Raw genomic sequence first — 24,738 nt, 5'->3', positions numbered from 1 at the left:
TGTTGTGCTGATATTGCTGCTAATGCACATTGGTATCTATGTTTATAATTAGTGTATGAAGAGGAGAAATTATCCCTTTAATTCTTTCACCCACCTTTCCATAGAATTTCCTTGTGTTGTGAATGGCAACTGTTGATTATGTCCAACATAACTGCTGACAGTACCTTCTGTATAAGAGCTCCCTGGCTGGAGTGCTGAACTCTGTTTTGCTCCTGAAATGCAGACGGTGCGGTTTTCCTGAATAAAATGCTACATAAATGTATTTAAATCTAAACAACCTGAAACTGCTAAAAGCATATTGCATGCAATCAATGTGCTGAATTATGATCTTAAAAGGAACGTTGACTATTTCAGTCATTAATAGCTTCTTTGCTGACTCTTGGGACATCAAGTACCATTAAGTCAATACTTTTAAACAGCTGACTACAGTTCAGGATTCTGGAAACCTCATATGCATCTCATAAGCTGATAATATTGTTTACTCAGGGACTGCTTGGCTTACCTTAATCAAAACGTACAGACGACAAAAAAGCTTCGCATTGAATGAGAAGGAAGGAAACTTCTTAAATGTATTATCTGATATTGATTTTTCTGACTTCATCACGGCCTCGAACCTATAAGGTGCTGAGTACTCTGGTTGTGGTCCTGCAAAGCACTAAAGCACATGCTTAATTTTGGGCATGTGAATAGTAACACTGAACTCAATTTGTCCCTCTCTAGAAGTGACTTTCATCCAACTACTGTTAACTGTGCCATGCCTAGGTAGAATTAATTGGTCTCACTCTAGTTCATGGCATGCAAGTGTCCCTATCACAAATGGTAACATGTATCAATAGTGCTCTCTGTAGCTGGAGAAGAGGTTCAGGAAGGGGAGTGGCAATGCAAACTTTCCATGCTGCCCTGCCAATGTGCCTAAATCATTCTACAGAGAGCACTTTTAGAGTCAGACTTGAGTCCAGTCTCCATGGCCTAGTCACATCTGACTTCCCTGCTGAAACTGCCAATAAGGTCTCTGTTTTTTGTTTTATTTTGGAGGGAGAGGCTGGTGGTTGGTTAAGTTTTAATGGAATAAGAACACTTGTCCTCCAGGGACTGACCTGACATCACCTCCTGATCACATAAGTTTCAACAGCCATCCGACGTTAGCACAATTTGCTTATTACCAGCCTGTGCTTTGAACCAATGGCCCTGTATTTGAAAGGCTCTGTAATATACAGTATCTCATTCTCAAATTGCCCCTGAGCCATAGAGACATGTACATTTTCATTCTTGTTTCTTATCTAATTCTTTCCTGAATACATTTCTGCCACAGCCAATGACCATAGCAGATATGAAATGAATTGATTTGAATTTCAAATGTCATGAAGATTTTCCTTTGTTTTCCTTCCCTTTGGCCAATATTCCATTTAATATGCTGGCCCTACTTTTGTTCAAGTTAATCCAAAACCAAAAATCAGGCCAAGCTGAGGTCCAAGGAGTGGAGAGCTGGTTATTTGCAGGCTGGGACCTCTGTCTCTGAGACACGTTTCCACTGGTGGTCCTCCAGAGCTAAAGAAGGTAAACTTTAAGACGTGGTACAAGATCCATTAGCCTTTAAATGTGGTAGGGGTTCATGGTGGTGGGTATAATGGAGAATTTTCTAGCTTCTCTGGTTTACTGGTCAAATTGCAACATCTGTATTTATGAATAGTGTAGCTTTGTTAAACATTTCATGAATGAATAATAAATAAATAGCTAAAGGGCTACCATAACCCAATTATTTACTTCAGTTCATATAAGTAATTGAATATGAATGGGGTACCTCCAGTGTACATGTCCTCTAAAATGTGTCTTGAGAAATTCTATTCCACCATAGAATAGGTTACAGTAGAAAAATGCTTGTGCTAGAAAGACTTATTTAAAAACCTTTGGTATATCTTCTATAATAGTATTTTAAGAGAGTGAATGATGCTCAGAGTAGTAGAGTTGTTCAGTGTAGTTAAACAGAATAAAGACGATTTTTGTTTTGCTCCTTTCTGTATTACTTTTTACCCATTATCTCAGTAGTATAATTTATTTGTTTAGTGCTATGGGCATTCTCGTGGCTGAAAGAGAAACTCACACAATAGGTTTAGTCAATGAAGTGGTGTATTGGGAAAACAAATAATTGTAAATAAACAAATAATCTCCCCCACCTCCCACTCACATTCAAAAAAGAAAAAAAAAAAAAAACTCAGTGAGACTTCCCAATGTTTTAATTTTATTTTATTTTGGAGGCAGGTAGGAATAAGATTTATCTATAGCTCAGAGTGGGATGAGCGATGGGTGGAGAAGAGGGGAGAAACCAATGCAATGCTTCAGTGAGGCAGAGATCTATACGTAATAGTTCCAATTGGGCCCTTGGTTTAACTGTTCTCTCTCCTCAGGGCTCATATTAAAGAAAACGGCCTGTTGGCTATCTTAACTGTGGGAACCCCAGTGCTAAGGCCCAGGAAAGAGTTTGGAGAGATGAATTTAAAATTCAGAGTGCTGCTCCTTTTTCCATTTATTTCTTCTTTTCTTTTTCTTCTTTTTCTTCTCTCCTATTTCTTTCCTTTGCCTCATTTTATTTTTGATTTCTTTACCACAACCATTTACCACCCCACGTCTCTTCACTTTCCCCCTTTCTTCCACTCCCCTGAAAAACTTCCTTTAACTTGCTATCCCCCTCTTCCAGACAGTTATCCTGGGTCTTCCATGAATTTTCCTCTCTCCCTTCCCAAAATTCAATTGTCTTCAGCTGTACCAGTTTCTGGGGGTAATCCAATATAGTAGCAGGGCACCATCTCCTGTAGCTGCCTATGCATTTGGCCCCTTCAGCCCAGCTGCTGTATGTTGCTGCTCATAACTCAAGTTGGATTCTTATGTGGTTTCCTTCAGGCTCAGCCCATACTCTCATACTAGCTAAGAGCCTGTGTGAGAGCAGAGGCACTCTCTGGGTCAAGAGAGGAGCTGAAGAACCAACCTGAGATGGAGCTACTCCCTAGCCAACTTCCCAATGGAACCCTTTGTTTACATAGCAATCTGGTGAGGGACATATATGACATTTGCTGACCTAGTTGCCCATTGCTCCTGTTTTATTCTGGTGTCTTATGATAAGCTTTAATATTTGCATGATTTTTCTGTGTTCAGGTGATACTTCCCATCCCAGAGGCAACAGAAATGTTTGTTGTTATTTAATCAACTTCAAACAATATTTTAATTCCACAGAAGAGCTAGTAGTTGGCTTCTGATATCAAAGCATGTTAGAGCTCAGCTTCTATCACCTTTGAAAATCAGGACCTGATCCAAACCCCTTTGAAGTCAATAGACATTCACTTGGGCCCATAGTGAAAAAATCCAGTTCTCAGACATGACTAATTAGAAAAAAATATTTTAGTGGAACTGCTGATTCTTGTAGGTCATCATATTTACATTTGTATTACAGTATTACACAGAAATAGAAAAAGCTTTCCTTTGCAATTGCTTACTGTTGGCTCAGTCAATACCTTAGATTAATGCTCAGTTTATTTATAAAACATGCATCTCTGCTTGGTTTTACAGATCTAACAATCTGAATACAAAGGCATAAGTCGTTAATATTGTACACTGTGTTTTCCGACCTAATTTTACATAGATCTCATTAATGTTGTGCAATGATTATCAGCAAGTCCTGAACGGTTTGAAGTCTGATTCATTTGTATCTTAATATCTGTTTTATTGTGATTTTAGGAACAAAAATGGTCCAAAGGATTTTCCAGGTTGCACTCTTGTGTGTGCCTTTTTGGTTTCCTTGAATGATTTTATTAAATAAACATAATGCTCATAAAAATGTGGGATTTGATGACTGACAGAAATTCACTATCTATATAACAAGTACAGCTGTGTCAGTTTATATACTGTCCAATCAGCATATCTCAACCTGACCTGAACAGAGTGTGAGAAGGTACACTAGTGCAGGTCCAATCAATCCACTGTGCAAGATTATATTTTTGCATTTTGAAAAGAAGTATTTAAAGTATTTGTGGCACAACACACTCTGATTCCTGGTGCTGCTCTGAAACCTCTACATTAAGTGGTCTCCGCCCTATTCTTTTCTAGGAATATAGTTAAAGGTTTCCCAGCATCATGTGTAATAGTCACTTCACAATTACTCCGCTTATTTTCCATTCTATGCATAGGAAAAAAATGGAAGTATGTCATATTGTGTGGCTATTGTGGACAAATGATGCCTTTTTAAATAGCAAATACTAGAAGTCCTCTGTAATGGTTCAAGAAAGAAAATCTTTTCTTTTTCTTTTTGTTCTTTTTTTGCTTGCTTCTCTTATTTTTATTATTATTATTATTATTATCAATTTTAATATTTCTCTTAGGTGCTTCTGTAATGCAGTTCCTTGCTGTCACAGCTGCCAAATATACTATCATGTCTGGACCTGTAAAGTTCCAACCTGTAAAGTAAAAATTTTAGAAAGTGATAAGTATTTGGAAACAGGGATTTACAGAAGAAATGGTTGGGGCAACCTTAATAAGAGGTGTAACTACCACTCTACTTAGAAATAAGAATATTTTGCAGCTGTTCATTTGTAGGCCTCCAGGGCCCTTTGCAAAAATGCATAAGCATCCTCCCCATTTTATAGATGGAAAAGCTGAGGCACAGACAGGTTACGTGACTCACAATGTCACAAAGTGAGTCTTTGGTTGAGTTAGGACTAGAATCTATCCTTTCTGGCTTATTCACAGGCCAATAGATTCCCTACGGAGAAAAAATTACATTTTGCTAGTGTATTAGCAAAGACGATCTTTTAGCATCTGCACCAACACCCCCTGATAAAGCTACAAAGAGTATCTGTGTCTTCAATTATGAGCGGGAAATGAAGCTGTGACAACAAAAATACCAAGTATATGTTTTGACAGGTTGAGTTATATAATGTTCTTGAATTGAGGCAGCAAGGGAGTGAGGAAGAAATTGGATGACTCATTGCTAAAAAGGAAAAAAGGAGCTGGATCAGCACGGGGTGCTGAGTGAGCAGGGCATCTGAATGAGGCATGCAATTTACTGTAAGGAACATAAAGTGATTTCACTGCAATGAACTATGAATGCTGTGGTAAATTCATGATGATTAGGGTTGTTGATGCTTGAAATGTGTTGTTTGTTTGGCCATTGAGGGTCTGAAGGAATGCCTGTATTATCCGAGTTAAAAACCACAAGTCCTAGTTTAGAAAAAACATATTAGGTCCATTGATACCAATGATACATGGTTGGTGTAAGACAGAAGATACAGCAGAAAAGGAGGAACAGAGAAACATTACATATCCTGGGATATATGGTAAATGATAGAGGAAGTGATACACTAAGGAATGTGGTAAAAGTAAAAGAGAGAGATATCTGGGTAATATAGGAAACTCCTATTTCAGTTTGGTTTCAGACATTAGGTAAGTGGGAAGGATTTGGGTTTATGGAAGAAAAGTAAGGTACTATCATTACAACCTTGGAAGACAGCAAGTAACTGCAAAATTCAGACTCACGCTGATGTGGTTTAAAGTTAATTTAACAATCCCATGCAGAAGTTCACCTGTTTGGTACCAGTGTAACTCAGGCACTTCTAAAGAACTCATCAGTTTATATTTTTAATGGTGAGAGCTTAGCAACTCCAATTTTGTTATTGGCACATGACACAAAAGCTGTGGATCGTGGATGGGTTTTCAGTACCAGTCCATATTGCTCCAGGTTCAAAGGCACTGTGCGTTGTGTATTGTGCTGGTAGAAGTTGTGCACTGAAGTCTTCACTTTGCCTAGTCTCAGAAAATATGCACATTTACTAGAATATCTGAGTGTTTTGGCATCTGAATTGTGGGGATGGGTGTCTTGTAACATGGTCTTCTTACACAGCAGATGATGTGTTGGTCACCATGGAAACCCAACTTCTGATGAAAAGATTGTATGTTTGGTATCATTGTAATCAGGACGCTGCCCAGAATGAACATATTTGCATTGTGTTGTCAGATTCCTCCAACCAAATACATTCCTTTTGTATAGAAAAGAAACAAACTTTGAGAAGTGGTGTGATTTTTTTTCTCAAAGTAGGGGATTGTCCTGTATTCTTGAAATCATCGTTTGATGTAGATATAAAGCATGTATGTGCTGAATATACCAAAGAGGTCTGATGCTCTGTCACTGTTTAGTAAGTACCAGGATTGAGGGTTAAATACCCCACAGCAGAATCTGCAAAAGATGCTAAAAAAAGCAGCTGCTGCTGTTTGGGTTTTTATAGAACAAGAGCTTGTACATTGTCAGCCCAAGAAAATGTGCTTTTGTTTAAAGAATTTTTAAACTGCCCATCATATAATGTCTGGGATCATGTACATAAATTAATCATCAAAATATTATAAGTATCAACTAAAAAAATTCAATCTCGCACTCAGCAATAAACCAAAATACATCCCACCATTTCTCCCTCAGGTAAAAGCCTGACAGAGATGACTTTCCACCATGCCATGAAGGTCAACAAATATAGCCATTGTCAGACCAACTAGAGACATGAGTTCTAAGAGTCTTCAGGATGGCTGCTGCTTCCCTATCTTTATGGAAACTACCAGATAGGGTTCCCCAAAGTTCTTTTGGAAGGCATGTAATAGTTTGGTTTCCCAACCCATCCCCCTGCCACTGTGGCTGGAGAAGTCAGTGAGGTAGTGACTGATAAATCATAGCAAGGTAGCTAGGGAACTTTTTAAGAGTTCCCAGGCAGCCATGTGTGGGATGGATACTTAACTGGGGAAGTGAAATACTGATTTCAAACTTCACTGAATGGAATGAACCTCAAACTTAGGCTAAGTTCGAACAAAATCAAAACTCATTACTACACATGTTTAGCACAGGGGTAATGAAAAGTGAGTGATTTCTATAAGGTTCAGGGACCAATGTGGATTACAATCTTTAGAAAAAGGAAGCTAAGATCTGCATCTCTGAAATTCTTATTTAATGAAACTTCATAAAATAGTTACATGGTCTAACATAAGATATATATATATATATCTATATATATATAAATATAATATAAATATATTATAATTAAGGCCCTACTTGGATTGCAGGATGATTGTCAAAAAATTGAGGCTGAGTTGTGGACAAGCCATGGAAAATTGTGGAAAAGTAATAATGGACCTTATTATTTGTGGTAATATACTCCATTATTACTTTTCTGTGATTTTCCGCTGTCGGCCATCCGGGTCTGAAAGTAGGAGCCTGGAGTTGAGAGAAGGAGCTCCCTCTGTCGGAGCTCCCATTGTCAAAATTGCAGTGGAGGCCTAATATTGCAGAATCCACAATTTCTGTAATGTCGCAAGTTAAGTAGGGCCTTATGTTATATTTTAATGATTTAGAACACAATCTTCAAACAATTTTGCACCTAACTTCAAGCTTGTGAGTAGTTCCACAAGGTTAATTAAATTACATTTGCATAAAGGTATTCAGGATGAGGCCATTAGCTTGTATCTATTGGGTAGCTTTAGTTCTAGATATGAAGCACAAATTTGGTTTTACTTTTTCATGCCATTTGTGAATATTAAAGTGAAGTATTCAAGCCACCTTAGGAAAAATTTAGTTAAAAATTTTAGTACCATAGTATTTGAATAGGTAGCGTATAGAAATTTATGAATTTACATAAGTAATTTTATAAAATTTGCATTTCGTGTAGAATTTTCTGATCAAGTGATCAGATTAATAGATGTTAGTGTGATTATGGGAACAAAAGAAGCTGTGTGAAAATGGCACCTTCTTTCTTAACAGAATAATTTCTTGTGTACTCAAAGTTGTATCTACTTATTTTACTTGGAAAACTAGTGTAAGCCTTTGTCCCATTTTATTTGTGGTAAGTCTGTGAAGGCCATTCAATTCTTGGAGACTGAGCTGGGTTCTATCCTGTCTCAAGAGTAATCAACCAAGTAGTTCAGAACAGTTTGTTGTAGAATCTTCATTGTGGTGATGTTCTGATCTGTTGTTCCACAATTCTTCGCAACATCTGTGGGAGGTTTGGGTGCACACAAAGAATGCAGGACTGGGCCCATGGGGATGTGTGAGCCAGAGGAACCCAGTTTGACTCTCCAATCTGAGGCAGACTTTACAGGGCTGTTTGTTGGAAAGATAAAAAGATAATCTGCAAATTGAATGTGGAAATCTTTGAGAGACAATAAAAGTGATTCCTTAGAAGGCTATTTTAAACTGACTTAGGCCTGACCCTCCAAGGACTGACTTACATGCTTAATTTTAAGCACATGGATAGTCCCAAAGATGGGCATATACATAAGTCTTTTCTGGATCAGGGCCTTAGTTTTCAGAATATATTAATACCTTTAAGGTTATGTCTCAACAATTGTTTGAGATATACCAAGTAATTTTTATTGTATTTCTGCAGATCCTGTATTTGATTGGCTCTATCATAGCTTCCAAATAACAAAATTTATTGTGCTCTGGATGTGTGCAATGATGTTTTACCCCAATTCTTTACTTCTGTCTATCCCAAAAACAAATGTAGTATCTTAGAGTTCCAAAATTTCCTTCCCACAGCCATCTGCTACTTCTCTCCCAACAAATGAAGACACTCTTGATTCTTACAATAATTTACTTAATACATTTTTGCAAACTTTGGAATTGTCTTAGGTGACAAATTTATGACTCTGTAATTGGATGAAGTTTTTAAAAACCTAACATTTATCACAAAATGAATAAAAGCACATCTTAAAAAAGCACAAACTGCGAGTTTATAATAAATTGGACCTTAGTTTGAGAGTAAATAAATGTGAATGTTTTTGGGGTTTTTTTAATTCTTGACCATTTATATTTAAAATAAATCATGTAGCAGTTATTAAAATATTAAGTAGAATCTGTTTATAAAAATTAATACATAACTGTTTTTCAAATTTGGACGCACTGATCAATAATCTTAAAAGTTTGTATGTTTGAATGCTCTTTGGCATTTTAAAAATTGATTAAGAACTGTTTGTTTATAGTGAAGTTAATATGGCCCACTGTGCAGGGCCAGGCTTTCAATCCTGCTGAGTGATGAGCATTCTGGCCCTGATTCAGAAAAGCACTTTAGCATGTGCTAGCTTTTAATGGTATTGAGTGCTGGTGAAGTGAGTAGTCCTTTGATGTGCTTAGATATATGCCTTTAACTTCATTGAATGTTATGCACAAAGGGACGGGTTCTGCCTTCAGTTACAGTGAGATAAGCCTGCAGTAAATCCAATGACTTCAAGGCTGTAAATGAAAGCAGAGTTTGGCACCTATTTAATTTATTTAGATATTAAGTCCTTAACTCCATTGTTTTTGCTACTTTTTGCCAGGAAACTGAACTGTTTGAAATTCTGATTTTCCAATCACATTAGGTCAATTTTGATGCATGCAGGTATTTCAGAATCTCCAATTGTTTTGATAATTAGTTTTAATTTCAGGTCTCTGGAAGTTTTTCCTTTCATTTTTATCCATAGCAGTGCTCAGCTGACAAGTTTGGTGTTAATAATTATGAGTCACTTTGATAAATCCAGTGACAACGTTATGCTTGATCTGTCACTTAATATCTCAGATTTTACTTCTGGAACTGCAGTTGAAATCCAGAGTAACGGAAATGACTCTAATCAAATATTGAACTTGCTCAATTTACAAATCAGAGAACTATTTTCTAATAGCTTGTGCTGCAAACTCAACCTGGAATGTGAAAATCAGTGTGTTCTGTGTATTTATTTTCCCATCTGCAATAAAAACTGACAATTTTGTGGCTAACGCCTGAGGGAGAACAGGCTCCATTTCTCTCCTATATGTTGAGTCTGCAGTGTGATAGTACATAGTTACACTTTTTTTCATCAGTCAAGTAAGTAGGTATGATTCGAAGGCAACCAGGGAACAGATGTTTGAGTATGACTATCATTTTTCTGATTATAATCACACTTGAAGTTTTCATTGATCTGACTAACTTTTTTAATTTAGCCGGTCTCTTTTGAAATCCACAGCTTGGGGTCTGCTGTGCTGTTTTATGGAAGTCTAACAAATTTCTTTTTGTTCCAGACACTAATATGTAATAAAGTAGAATATGGAGGAAGAAGCTGAAAGGAAAATAAAAACAAAATATTATATTCATTTTTATAGTAACACTCAATACAATCATTCTTGATTGATTTTCTATGTGTCCCAAATGATTTTAAATGATAATCTGGGCCAACATTTGGATGTTGGTGCTTTAGGCAAATACATTTTTCTGGGTACTTTGCCTTCATGTTTCTCACTGAAGCAACAAGCAAATTCTTTCACCCAGTTGTTTCTTTCCCTTGCTGTTTGTCCATTCTACCTCTTTCCCTTTCTGTCTCTGGTGTCTCCCCATTTATTTCCTTTGCTAGAGTTACAAACTTGTCTTCTAAGCAGTGCATCGTATTATGCACACTTGCTTTTCAGTGTTGAAGGGGGAAGTGTTCTTGCTAGATGGCTTATTTCTGCTGTGAAACTCTTCAAGTGTTATTTATGGTGACTTTTTCTGTCTTCCTCTTAAAGCTATTCCCGGTGGTGGTATTGATTTAACATGAAAATTATTATTAATCTGAATTACAAAATGACTTATTCCTTCCAACAGAGTACTCACATTCCCTGCAGGCTTCCCAGGGTTCCAAATTTGTATAATAAATGAGACAAGTAGAGCTGGTTGGGAAATTTTTTATGAGACTTTTTTGTTGGGCAATGCTGATTCATCAAAACCAAAGCAAGAGAGAGAGACCCACCCAGGAATAGCCAGTGGTTGGACCACTCACCAAGGATGTGAGAGACCTGGTTCAAGTCCCTGCCCTGCCTAATTCAGAGCAAGGACTTGAACTCAAGTGCCCCACATGCCAGGCAAGTGCAGGCTATTGGCAACTCTGGGGTGGGTCTTGTGTGTGGTGAGTGGGGTTTTTTGTTAAATTTTGAAAGACCTAATTTTCACTCCACATCAAAACAAAAATAAATTTCAAAACCTCAGGTTTTTTTTTCAAAATGGCATTCTTGTTGTCTGGCCAGTCCAAGAGACAATGGGGTAGTACCCTTTTGTGGAAAATATTTGCTTCTGTGTTTCAGGGAATCCTGTTTCCTCCCTCATTTTTATTGTCCATCTGCTTCAGAAAAATAATTTTGGTTCGGAGATGTTTTTACGGTGTGGAAGCATGGAGAGTTGCAAATCCTACTTTGAGCAAACTGAGATGAATTCCCATCAGAGGTTAAAGAACCTCTTCAAAAAATCCCTAAAAGGAAAATTCCACAGCTTCAAAGGCTATTGATTATCCAGCACGGGGCATGATGACTAGTACTGAAAATTATGAACACCACAGCCTTTTAAAATGTTCTTTACTCTATTCCAATCAAAGATTTGAACTTATCATTTTAGAAGCTCTTACAAGTACTGCGGCATCAAGTGAGATTTTCAAAAGCACCTAAATTCACTTAGCAGCACAAGTTCTATTGACTTTCAGTGGGACATGTACTTAGGTGCTTTTGAAAATCCCACACCACATTTCTAGTACCCTATATTTGCTTTAATAACGTGCCCAGCGTATAGCTGAAAGTAGAAATATCCATTTAAATGTTTTGGCTGTAAAAAATATTTCAGTTTAAAGTATCTAGAGTATTAAGTAGTGGACAGGAGTACAAATCACTGTTAATAATGCAGTGGTCTTAATATTTCCAATAAGTCTTTTCTATCAATACAAGGCTCAGGAATCTTAAAACAAACAAACAGACACACACAAAGGTGTAGGGATTGAATAGAGGACTACTGGGAATTATTTTTAAAAAACCCTGAAAATATAGATGCAAACATTTTAAAATCTGTTCCTTTTATAATTTTCAGTGTTTGTTCACTTTCTTGCCAAGTCAAAGACATCTGCTATTTGGTTTTGTAATTAAATGGGAACCGCTGAAAAATTTCTTTCCACAATTTCAAATAGTGATATATTTTGCAGTCCTGCTTAAATGCAGTGCACATTGTTAAAATAATTGAAGTGAGTCCCTTAATTGAAGATGATGATACCGTTCCAAAAGGCTCATTCATCTCATTTGTATACGTTTTAAACTTTCTTGTTTCATTTTATTGAGAATGAGAGGAGACTGAATGTATCCGTCAAACAGACCAATGTGTGAAACTTCCTCTGTGTACCTTTTCCACTTCCTCTTTTTAGGCCAGGACAGCAAAATCCAGACCTTAACAGTAGCAGGAGAAAGTTGACTAGAATCTTAATATCATAAATACTCAGTGTACTACTGTTTAAAAACTTAACCACTTGACTTAAGAATGGCCATACGATGTTAGACCAATGGTCCATGTAGCCCAGAATCCTGTCTTCTGATAGTGGCTAATGCCAAATGCTTCAAAGGGAATGAACAGACAGGGAAGCCAAGTGATCCATCCCCTATTGTGCAGTCCCAGTGTCTGGCAGTCAGAGGTTTAGGGACACCCAAAGCATCGGGTAGCATCCTGACCTTCTCTACCAATAAGAAAGTATCTAATTATTTTTTTAAATCCAGTTATAGTTTTGGTCTTCACAACATCCCCTGCCAACAAATTCCACAGGTTAACTTTGCATTGTGAGAAGTACTTCCTTTTGTTTGTTTTAAACCTTCTGCCTATTAATTTCATCAGGTGACCCCTGGTTCTTGTGTTATGTGAAGGGGTAAATAACACTTCCTTAATCACTTTCTCCACACCATTCATAATTTTATAGGACTCTATCATATCCCCCTCTGTTGTCTTTTCCAAACTGAATAGTTCCAGTCTTTTAAATCTCTCGTTATATGGAAGCTGTTCCATAACTTTAATAATTTTTGTTGCTCTTCTCTGTACCTTTTCCAATTCTAATATATCTTTTATTGAGATGGGTTGACCAGAACTGCATGCAGTATTCAAAGTGTCAGCACGGCATGGATTCATATAGTGGCATTATGATATTTATTGTCTTATTATCTATCCCTTCCCTTTTCTTAATGATTCCTAACTTTTTGACAGTCATTGCACATGAAGTAGATGTTTACAAAGAACAATACATGATGATTCCGAGATCTCTTTTGTGAGTGGTAACAACTAATTTAGACCTCATCATTTTGTATGTATAGTTGGGATTATGTTTTCCAATATGCATTACTTTGCTTTTATCAACATTGAATTTCACCTATTTTGTTGCCCAGTCACCCAGTTTTGTGAGATCTCTTTGTAACTCTTTGAGGTCAACTTTGGATTTAACTGTTTTGAGTAATTTTGTATCATCTGCAAACTTTGCCACTTCATTGTTTACCCCTTTTTCCAGACCATTTATGAATACATTGAATAGTACAGGTCCCAGTCTACATTCCTGAGGGACAGTGCTATTCACATATCACCTGAAAACTGAACATTTATTCCTAACCTTTCATAGAATCATAGAAGCATAGGACTGAAAGGGACCTTGAGAGATCTTCTAGTCCAGTCCCCTGCACTCGAGGCAGGACTAAGTATTTCTAGACCATCCCTGACAGGTCTAACCTGCTTTTAAAAATATCCAATTACAGAGATTCCACAACTAATTTAGGTAATTTATTCCAGTGTTTAACTACTTTGATTAGGCAGTTTTTCCTAATGTCCAATCTAAATCATCTTTGCTGCAATGTCTGCCCATTGCATCTTGTCCTATCCTCAGAGATTAAAGAGAACAATTTTTCTCTCTCCTTGTAAAAACCTTTACTTGAAAGTACTTGAAAACTGCTATCATATCCCCCTTTAGTTTTTTTCTTTTCCAGACTAAACAAAACCAATTTTTTCACTCTTCCCTCATAGGTCATGTTTTCTAGATCTTTAATAATTTTTGTTGCTCTTCTCATGTGATTCACTTTGACCCCCAGATCCCTTTCCACAGTACGCCTTCCTAGGCAGTCATTTCCCATTTTGTATGTGTGCAACTGATTGTTCCTTCCTAAGTGGAATACTTTGCATTTCTCCTTATAGAATTTCATCCTATTTTCTTCAGACCATTTTTCCAGTTTGTCTAGTTCATTTGAAATTTTAATCCTATCCTCCAAAGCACTTGCAACCTCTGATAGCTTGGTATCATCTGCAAACTTTATAAGTGTACTCTCTATACCATTATCTAATCATTGATGAAGATACTGAACAGAACTAGATCCAGAACTGATCCCTGTGGAACCCCACTCGATATACCCTTCCAGTTTGACTGTGAATCACTGATAACTATTCTCTGGGAATGATTTTCCATCCAGTTATGCACTCACCTTTGTTTCCTGTCTTTTAACCAGTTACTGATCCACGAGAGGACCTTCCTTCTTATCCCCTGAGTGCTTACTTTGCTTAAGACCCTTTGATGTGGGACCTTGTCAAAAGCTTTCTGAAAATCCAAGTACACCATATCTACTGGATCACCCTTGTCCACATGTTTGTTGACCCCTTCAAAAAATTCTAATCATAAGAACCATGGGAGTGTAGGACTGGAAGGGATCTCAGTAGGTCAACTAAATCCAGTCCCCTGCAGTCAAGGCAGGACTAAGTAATAACTAGATCATTCCTGGCAGGTGTTTTGTCATGCCTCGCCTATCTATTACATAGGTGAGGCATGATTTCCTTTTCCAAATCTGAGTTGACTCTTCCCCAACAAATCATGTTCATCTGTGTCTGATCATTCTAAAGACAAGGTGGGTGAGATAATATCTTTATGATAATTCTGTTCTTTACTATAGTTTCAACCAATTTGCGTGGTACTGAAGATAGACAGACTGGCCTGTAATTGCCAGGATCACCTCTGGAGCCTTTTTAAAAAATTGGTGTCATATTAGCTATCCTCCAGTCATCTGGTACAGAAGCTGATTTAAGTGATACGTTACATACCACGGTTAGTAGTTCTGCAATTTCATATTTGAATTCCTTCAGAACTCATGGGTGAATACCATCTGGTCCTTGTGACTTATTACTTTTTAATTTATTAATTTGCTCCAAGATGTCCTCTGACAGCTAAATCTGGGACAATTCCTCAGATTTATCACCTAAAAAGAATGGCTCAGGTGTGGGATTCTCCCTTACTCCTCTGGAGTGAAGACACATGCAAATAACTCATTTAGCTTCTCTGCAAATGCCTTGTCTTCTTGGAGTGCTCCTTTAGCACCTCAATCATCTAGTGGCCCCACTGTTTGCTTGGCAGGCGTCTTGCTTCTGATATACTTAATTTTTTTTAATTGTTAGTTTTTGAGTCTTTTGCTTCAGAGCTCATGATGCATTCTAGCCAATTTATTTGCTAATCCCCTCACCGTGACAAAGGAGTATAAGAACCAGAGAAGAGCTGGTCTTATAAAGACATCTGCTTGTTTGGTCTGTGTGGGAAACTTTTGGACATTGGCCCCTCCTTCCACATCCCAATTGCATGACTTCTTTGAATATTGTGGGATAACCAAGTATATCCCCAGCTTCAAAAAGGACAGTGAAAACATGGGTGTTTATAGTGCTACCACACCATGATCCTATCCCAAAGCCCAGGTATAATCCCTCTCCCATGTTTCCAATCTCCGGGAGGAGTACACATGCTACATCCTATGTACATTACATCCTTTAGGATGGTGTAGCATGCTTCCTTTTTAGTAATCAACCAACCCTGCCCTTACCTGTCCCCTGGATTTGGGATGTATGGCACAAATAGTCCTTGCCTTACTTTGAGCACTGGGACTGCAGTTCTTCCTGGTCCTTGCATGAGGCATGTAGTGAGGAGAGGCTCCCTTATGCACCCTTACCATACACATGTGCACCAGACCCAGGGAAAACCTGTCCCTTAAAGAAACCTTTTACATCTGTTTTTCCCTGGAGTTACCAAAGACACAGGATAGCCTCAAGAGGAAAAGTCCAACACCAAACCCTCAACTTCTCTTTGGAAATATTGCATGAGTGAAGAAGCAGTTTAAGAGATTAATCCTGGAATCATAAGGCAAAGAATATGGTTATCGGAGGAGGAAGGGGATGATGTCTTTCCATGACCCAGAAATGCACACAGTCTCTCTCCACTTCTGCTGGCATATCCATGTGGCAAATCTCTTCTGGGAGCTGCCAGATTGGGAAATATTAGCATAACAGGCATGGGTGCCAGGTGAACTACCCTCCTCCCCTTACGCCTTAGGCCACGCCCCTCTCCCTCGCTGCTGCCCAGAACTGCTACCCCCCTGGAGGAGCTCTGCCCCACTCCAGAGCCAGGCACGGGCCGCCCCCCAAGCTGACTCCTGACAGGGTGACCCCAGCGCCAGGTGGCCCCAGCTGCCCCAAATCCTAGCCAGCAGCCCCAGCTGAGCTGCGCGTGGCCGCAGAGTATCGCCTGGGTGGAGTCCCCGCTGGGCGGCCCCAGCACACAACAGCTCCAGCTGCCCCGATTCCTTGCTGGGTGGTCTGAGCTGCGTGTGGCCCCCACTGCTCCTGCTGGTCGCCCCAGTCTCCCTGGAGCACTGGCCAGGCAGCTTTGGCCGCACCTACCAGCTGCACTGGTTTCCCCAGAGCACAAGCCAAGTGGCCTGAGCTGCATGTGGCCCCGGCTGCACCCACTGGCGACCCCAGCCTCCACAGAGCACTGGCTGGGCGGCCCGAGCCAAGTGTGGCCCCAGCCACACCTGCTGGCCGCCCCAACCTCCCCAGAGCACGGGCCAGGCAGCCCGAGCTGCATGTGACCCCAGCCGCCCTGGAGCACTGGCTGGGAAGTCCGGGTCACAGCTGCCGCCTGCTCCAGCCTCCCTAGAGTAAGGGCTCCAGCCATGCCTGCCGGCAGCCCCGGCCTTTCCGGAGCACTGGTCAGTCAGCCCCAGCCGCGCATACCGGCGGCCCCAATGTCCCTGGAGCACTGGCCTGCTGGAGTCCCCAACGGGCGGCCCCAGCACCTGGTAGCTCCAGCTGTCCCGATTCCCTGCCGGGTGGCCCCAACCACCCCCAGAGCACCAGCTGGGTGGTCCAAGTGGGTGGCCCGGACCAATGGCTGGCTCACCCCCCTCCCGCCCACCATGTTCGGGGCAGCCTGAGGGCAGGAAACTGCTGCCTGCTGCAGCACCAGTGACGCAACAGGAGAGGGCGGGGCCAAGCCTGGCTGTTTGGGAAGGCTAAGCCTTCCCTGGCCTGTACTACCTGGCGCCCATGATAACAGGGACACAAGGTGTGACCATCCTCCTTGCACAATAAAAAGGGTAGGACAATGGGGGCCAATCCAGGCCTACAAGATGCCAATAATTTTGTCAACATTAAAGTTCATTAAATGGAATCAATTTCAGCAGAGTTTGATCAATTATGTCTTTGATGTTTAGCAACATGAAGTCTTTTATTGTGGTTTCTGCTGGGAGGTAGAAGCCAGAACATGATTTTCTTGCCAGGACTGTCCTGAATATTCAATGAATATTACACAAAATAGAGCAACAGCCTAGAATGTATATAACATTTTGTTTTTAACGAGGATTCAGGTTTTTTGCATTGATCATGATGTGCCTATGTCTAAAAGCCTTTAAGTTTCTTTTCTCACATTTGGGGGATGGCTCTAGCTGTTAAGAAGCCTTCTTGCTGACTGTGAACTGCAAATAAAATCTCAAAATTCTATACACACTACTCAAGAATAGGTGCTCAGCAGTTCTCACCTTTTGCCAGGCTAAATTTATGAAATTTTGTTTGGAATTCACCTTTAACATTTCTGAGCACCATCCTAAGGGTAACTTCTCCACCTCCTATTTTAGCATTGCTCTATTCTTCAGCTTTCACCAAGAGGAATATCAATAATCACAGCTTTGCTTTGACTTGTGTAGTCTGTGGAGGTCCTTTCTTTTCCTTGCATTTTAAATTATGTGACCATTTTGAAAGTTACATGTTTGAAAGGCTTAGCATTATACTAAGCCAATGTAAATTAAATAGTCTCATGATATGCTTCATTAAAGGCCTGTTGTCCTTATGTGATGCTGCCTGCGACTATGTCTAATTTGTTTACCCCCATTTAGATGTCATCAGCCCTTGTTGGTAGTTCTGTGATGATAAGCAACAGTGACAGCTATTATGTGTTCAGGAGTAGCTTATTCAGTCTGCAGCATAATGACCTGATCTATTAGGAGAGAAGGTTGGCTTGGACAGTAAAGCTATCATTTACTATTCTGAAAAATATTGTGGATTCTTTAACTTTCACCAGAAAAAGGTAGGTAGATTTCAATTTGAAATCTGATCAAAAGAACAGCATCCCTGCAGTGCAGCAGTAGGCACTGAACTCTAGGGTTATGTCTACATTGCCGAGTGAAGTCGACTTACTTAAAGTTGACTTTCAACAGCCGATTTTTAGAAGTCGTAGCAGTGTGTATACACTACACTGTTTGCGCAGGTCTCGTGCGTCCACACTCACCACACTTATTTCGACTTTCAAAGCAGTGCATTGTAGGGAGCTATCCCACCGTGCAACTAGCCGCATCCTATGATGCAACGCTGTTTCCCCCTCCCTTCTTTCCCCAAACAAACAGGAAAACTGTTTTTGCGCTTTTTTTTTTTACTCGGCACACTCGCCATTGCTGCGGAGACATGGAGCCAGCTCAACTCTGCACTATTATTGTGAGCATCACAAATCCATCGTGGCTCATCATTGAGTATTTTTGAAGTAGAACAAGAAGCCAAAGCACAGGCAACAGCGATGCCACCGAGGCTGCACTGCTACAAACCATTGAGCAGAACAATTCCCAATTGCTGCAGGCCGTAACGCATCATCTGCAGTCCGTGGAGCGCCAGTTCTGGTCCCGGGAAACAAGCACAGACTGGTGGAACCGCATCATTATGCAGCTGTGGGATGATGACCAGTGGCTGCAAAACTTTTGTATGCGAAAAGCAACTTTCCTTGAACTGTGCTTGGAGCTGACCTCGTCCCTGAAGCACGTGAATACTCGCTTGAGACAAGCTATGATGGTGGAGAAGCGAGTCACCATCGCTCTGTGGAAGCTGCCAACCCCCGACTGTTACCGCTCAGTTGGGAATCAATTCGGAGTCGGTAAATCTACAGTGGGCACCACTGTGATTCAAGTATGCAGGGCCATCAATAGACTTTTGCTACAAAGGATGGTGACTTTGGGAAATGTGCAGGACATAGTGGACGGGTTTGCCACGATGGGGTTTCCAAACTGTGGGGGGGGGGCAATTGATGGGACGCACATCCCTATCTTAGTGCCTGCCCACCTAGCAATTGAGTACATAAACTGCGAGGGGTACTTTTCCATTGTCCTGCAGGACCTTGTGGATCACAGAGCTCGTTTTGCTGACACTTGTGTGGGTGGTTTGGGAAGGTGCATGACGCACGCGTATTTCGTAATTCGGGGCTGTTCTCTAATATGCAGGCGGGCACTTTTTTCCCCAATCAAAAAATTCACATCGGGGGTGTGGAAATGCCCATAGTGATCCTGGGGGATCCTGCTTACCCCTTGCTCCCTTGGCTAATGAAGCCATACACCAGGCACCTTGACAGCGATAAAGAGTGTTTTAATAACAGGTTAAGCAGTTGCAGAATGGTTGTAGAATGTGCCTTTGGGCATTTAAAGAGTAGATGGAGGAGTCTCCTCACTAGGCTGGGCATGAGTAAGAAGTACCTCCCTTCGGTGATATCTGTGTGCTGTGTTCTTCATAATGTGTGTGAAGCGAAGGGTGAAAGGTTCCCCCAGGGTTGGGCTGTGGAGGCAGAAAGACTGGCCGCCAATTATGAGCAGCCAGATGCCAGCAGTACGCTGAGAGCTAACCGCGGAGCAGTTTGCATTAGGGAAGCTTTGAAAACCAGGTTCTGCAATGAGATGCAGGACTGATTTCTGTTCCTGTATCTTGTTTGCCTTTGGTGAACATCCCACCCCCCATTGATATCTGTACCCTACAAATCCCTCCAAAACAAGATATGATTTAATAAAGAAATGTGTTGAAATGATGCAAACTTTTATTTATGAACATTCAAGTCATGGGAGAAGTGGGGGGAGTGTCCATTCACTGTATCAAGGGGTGCGCTGGTAGCTTGCTGGCCAGCTGTCAGCGTGTCTGCCGCTGCTTTCTGCTCACCTCCACTGAAGTGGAGGTGAGCACGTACTGCAGCTTGGCCAATCTCCTCCGAGACCCCTTGGGGGTGGGGGAGGGCAGCAAAGCCCTCGGTTGAAGAGCATTATGGAGGGGCTGCAGCGGGACTCCGTCCTGCCTCCAGTCCTCCTGAAGCTCCACAAGCCGCTGGAGCATGTCTACCTGGTCCCGCATGATTCGCAGCATCTCCTGCATGGTACTGCGATCATGGTCCTGCATTTCTCTGCAACTCTCCATGTCCATATTCTGGGACAAGGTCCGCCGCCACGCTCTGAGTTTGGTCTCTGCGGCCGCTGAGGCGTTCATGAGCTCGCCAAATATGTCATCTTTTGGTTTTTTTTTTCCTCTTTCTAATCTGGAATAGTCTTTCCACAGCATTTCTTGAGGGTGGGGCCAAGGCTGAGGTGTGTGCAGAATGAAAAAAATTAATAAGGTGGCCATTGTTAGCAGAGTGAAGAAAATGATACAACTGCAACAATGTAGACAATACTCCCCATGCAGTGCACAGGGCAAACACAGACCTCCATTCCGTTTCTGACATGCCAGAGGGGTCTGCTTGCTTTGCCCTTACATAGGGGATCTGCGGACACCTGGAGAGGTGGGGGGTGGAGGGAGCTTTATAGTCTCTGCTTAAACCAAATAAAAGTAATCAAAGTGACTTGGTAGGACACTACAATGGGGAATACAAAGGTACAGGGCATCTGCTGTATAGCTCTGGTATTTTAAACATGCGCTGTCTTCCCTATGAGCGATATCAGTCTCCTGAGGGTCACGCATGAAGAAAGGGAAGATTTGCTGCACGCTGCGGGGTACCAGCTGTGTTCCGCCATGATGCAGGCAATCTTGATTGCAGCGTGGCGCAGCAAAGTATCCTACCGTGGAGGGAGGAACAAGGCAGCCCTCCCCAGAAAACTTCTGCAAATGATAACAGATTACCTCCATGAAAGTTTCCGTGAGATGTCAACTGATGATTATTGGAGCATATCTCATCACAGAAATAAACTGTTCCCTGGGTAACCCCCCAGTACAGTCACCGAAGCCTGAAATCCTCTTCGTGCTCTCCCTCCCCACCCCATATAAAAGGACAGAACTGCTAAGAAGAAAAAAACTCATCAGATGTGCCTTCCCCGGGATCATTAGTGCTGTCTTGTGTTCTGCTGGACTGCGCTGGGGTCAGGAGTATGTCCTGACTTTTAGGGAGAACGGACACCCCCCTCTCATGCACCCTGCTCTCCTCAGTCTCCTCCTCGTCCACTGATTCCTCATCATTGTCCATGGATTGGACCTAGCGGAGGTATCGATGCTGCAGGGCGGCACCGTGGTGGGATCGCCACCGAAAATTGCATGCACCTCATTGTAGAAGCGGCATGTTTTGGGCAAGGAGCCAGAATGTCTGTTAGCTTCCCTGGCTTTTTGATATGACTGACGCAGCTCCTTGATCTTCATGCGGCACTGCTGCGTGTCCCTCTTGTATCCCTTCTCCAGCATGCCCTGGGATATCTTCCCATAAATATCCAGATTCCTTTTGCTGGCTCTGAGCTGAGCCAGAACAGACTCCTCGCCCCACAGATCAATGAGATCTAAGACCTCTGGTTGACTCCATGCTGGAGTGCATTTGGGCTTTGCAGTAGCCATGAGGAGTACTCTCTCCACACTGGCAGCACAGGAAATGAAAATTCAAATTTTCCTGGGGTTTGAGGGGAGGGGATATTTCCTGGTAGCATGACCACAGTGCAGCACAGCGCAAATGTCCAGAGCGGTCACAACGGGGCATTGTGGGATATCTCCCGGAGGCCAATAAAGTCGATTTAAGTGAAGTTGTGTCTACACTGACACTAAATCGAATTAATAAATTCGAATTAGGCGCTACGCTACTTGCAGAGGTGGTCTTATTCAGTCAACGTTTGCTGCGACTTAAGTCGACTTAACAGTAGTGCCAGTGGAGATGCAGGTATTTGGAGATTGACGTAAGTGACTTTACATCGACTTCCATCGCCAGTGTAGACTAGGCCTAGGTTTGGCATTCTTGATTATGAGATGTGAGGGACAAATTGCCACTTTCTGGTTGTAAACTGAAGCATGCAGGAAAAGTTTGTCCTATTTCCTCTTTGAATAAAATATACAATAAACATTTGTTTGCACCATTAGTAAAAGTAAAAAGGTATGTGGTAAAATCACTTCTGGGTCTTTAAGGAAAAGTTCCAATATTTTGATCACAATCAAATTATCTCCTGAACATCTGTTCTAAGTTTAATGCAGATATGAGGATAAATGCTTTATGTAGGGGGTGGGGAAATAATTTTATGGCCTATTAGGGTATTTGTTTTATTAGCAAAGCTTTCAAGTCTTTTTAATTAGGTAAGTAATGGAAACAGAATAGAATATTCTGTTTCATTAATTGGTAATCTTTTAAGAGGTGTAATTGCTTCACCTGCTATGATATTTGCATTCCTATATTGTTAGTTCTAATTTGCTTCAATTTATTATATAATGAAGTCTTCATTAATATGGCATTATATGTAACCAAGACAGTTCAGTGGTTTACAAAACTATCCTTAATAGTCACTAAATGTGAATTATTAACTTTCCAATTTAAAATGCAACATTAAATTGAGACTTCAGTTAGATTTTTTTTTTTTTTTTTTAGCAATAATAAATCAATCCAGGAGAAATTAAATCTGAGCTATGAAAACAAATAGGAAATGAAGGGTCCAGGGCCAGAGACCAAACAAGATAAATTATTTCTGATCAGATCTTTCAAACGTGTAGTAAACACACTGTACATATGCAGCAAGATCTAAACCCAAAAAGTTAAAAACTCCTGAAAACTAGTGTGAATAACAACATATAGTTTACTTAAGACAAATAAGGCATGGGGAAACAGGCTGAGCCTTAAAGGTTGCAAGTTTTGTTTTATTCAAATCTTGCATGCCCAGGTTTTTTTCATCAGAAACATGCAATATACTTTTGACCACCTCTGGCAAGGTGTTGGGGCTCCCCTGCCTTGTCTCTCTTGGTTCCTAGATATGTTCACAGACAGAAAGCAACAATCCAGAGTCCAAACTGCAGGCAATGTGATGTTTATTGGGGCTAAACAAGCAAGCATAAAACCCTAGCCCTTCACACCAGTTGGGCTTCCTTTCCCATAACTGTATTTCTATATGCTGAGAGAGTTTCTTTCCCCTTTAACCTTAGGTCTAAAACCCCATAGAGCTTTCTCTTCCCTTAACCATAGCTCCATATGCTGACAGAGCTTCCTCCTCCCTCTCCTTCTTCTTGGTAGGCTCAATTATACCTGTAGTGCCCCCCTGGTACTACCTCTTCCAATTTATGGTCATATTCCATTTTGTGTCTGGGGGCTTTGGTACCACCTCTTTTGTACCCCATGGGAGGGGTAGGCAGTGAGGTTATATTTTGGCCATGGTCACTTTATGGCCCTTTCGTGCTTATTTCTCACACCTCCCTTTACCCCCCTTGCTCCTCTCAACTGGTTGCTTGACCTTGCTCTGGCTTCTGTCTTGAAGAGGAGTCAGAGCTTTTCTTCATTTGTGAGTTCATACATCAAATCCACACTACAACTTAAAACATTTTATCTACATCCTTAATCTCTTTTCACAGTAATAAAGAAAACCCATTTGGCTGTGGATAGGCAAAAGTAACACACAATATCTTTGTTCTTTGTTTACATGTGTATCTGTTGATTTTGGACACTTTGTGATTAGTGTGGATATTAGTGAGACATGGTACGTTTGATTTGCAGATTAATAAGGTTTAATGCGCAGGGTTTTTTATAAATATATTAGTTAGATATAAAGTTTAAAATTAATTATAATATATTATATTTATTACGTTTGGAGAGCTAAACAGTTATGTAGAAGGCCGTATACAGGAACGGCTTTTTATAGGGGCTTTGCCAGGAAGTTAGTGGATTTTTTGGTTTAATTGGTAGTATTTTTTGTGGAGTTTGATGTTGATGAAGTGGGTTTTTTTTGTTTAAGTGGTGATTTTTTATATTTTTTTATAAATAATTTTTATTTAATCATTTTTTATTATTATATATGCTAATTATTTATATTGGGTTTTTATTTTTAACTACATTTTATTTTTATTATGATAATTGGGGTCATTAAAACAACATTTGGTGATAGGAGGGGCGGAGTAAAAGTATGCCCCTTGGCAATAAAACAGTGTACCCCCAGACGGTCAAGGATAACTTGTTGTTCCCATTACCGTTATCTATGTGCAGCTGCAAGCAACACGGTATCTGTATTTTGTCTTATGTGCCGTGGTGTGCAGAAACTGAGACATCTATAAGGTTATTTAGTCTCTTCTAACTGGAAGATGTCATGCTACAGGGGTCAGAACAGCCAAGCAAGCAACTGAAGCTATGGTAGGCCTGTAGGATAGTGGTCAAGCAACTCAAATTGTAATGGGTCTCCAACATTCCCCTCCTTGGTGGCTGTCATAATTTAATAGGCCACCACAATGACCTTTTGATACACACCTTTGACTGTGGTTTAAGGCACCCCAGCCGGGGTTTGAACGATTAGTGTCTTCTCGTCGGCAGGGTATATCGCAGAACGCCACCTTACTTGTATGCGGCGGTTTTTTAGGCCCTTGAGTTGCTTTAGGGACTTTTTAGTCCACTAAAAGAGTCTTA

The 24,738-nt window shown here is 40.7% G+C and overlaps 1 protein-coding gene and 1 pseudogene across 1 annotated transcript in view; both read left to right on the top strand.

Moving 5' to 3' along the window:
* Positions 1 to 24,738, top strand: part of ANO4 (anoctamin 4) — a 340,774-nt gene that overhangs the window by 43,421 nt on the left and 272,615 nt on the right. The gene's annotated exons all lie outside the window — the stretch shown is intronic.
* On the top strand, positions 18,753 to 19,429 carry LOC137160563 (uncharacterized; annotated as a pseudogene).

The sequence above is a fragment of the Emydura macquarii genome, unplaced genomic scaffold, assembly GCF_026122565.2.
Source record: "Emydura macquarii macquarii isolate MOO-44397 ecotype Brisbane River unplaced genomic scaffold, CSIRO-AGI_Emac_v2 contig_2205, whole genome shotgun sequence".
Taxonomy (NCBI): domain Eukaryota; kingdom Metazoa; phylum Chordata; order Testudines; family Chelidae; genus Emydura; species Emydura macquarii.
This window is presented reverse-complemented; position numbering and strand designations above follow the sequence as displayed.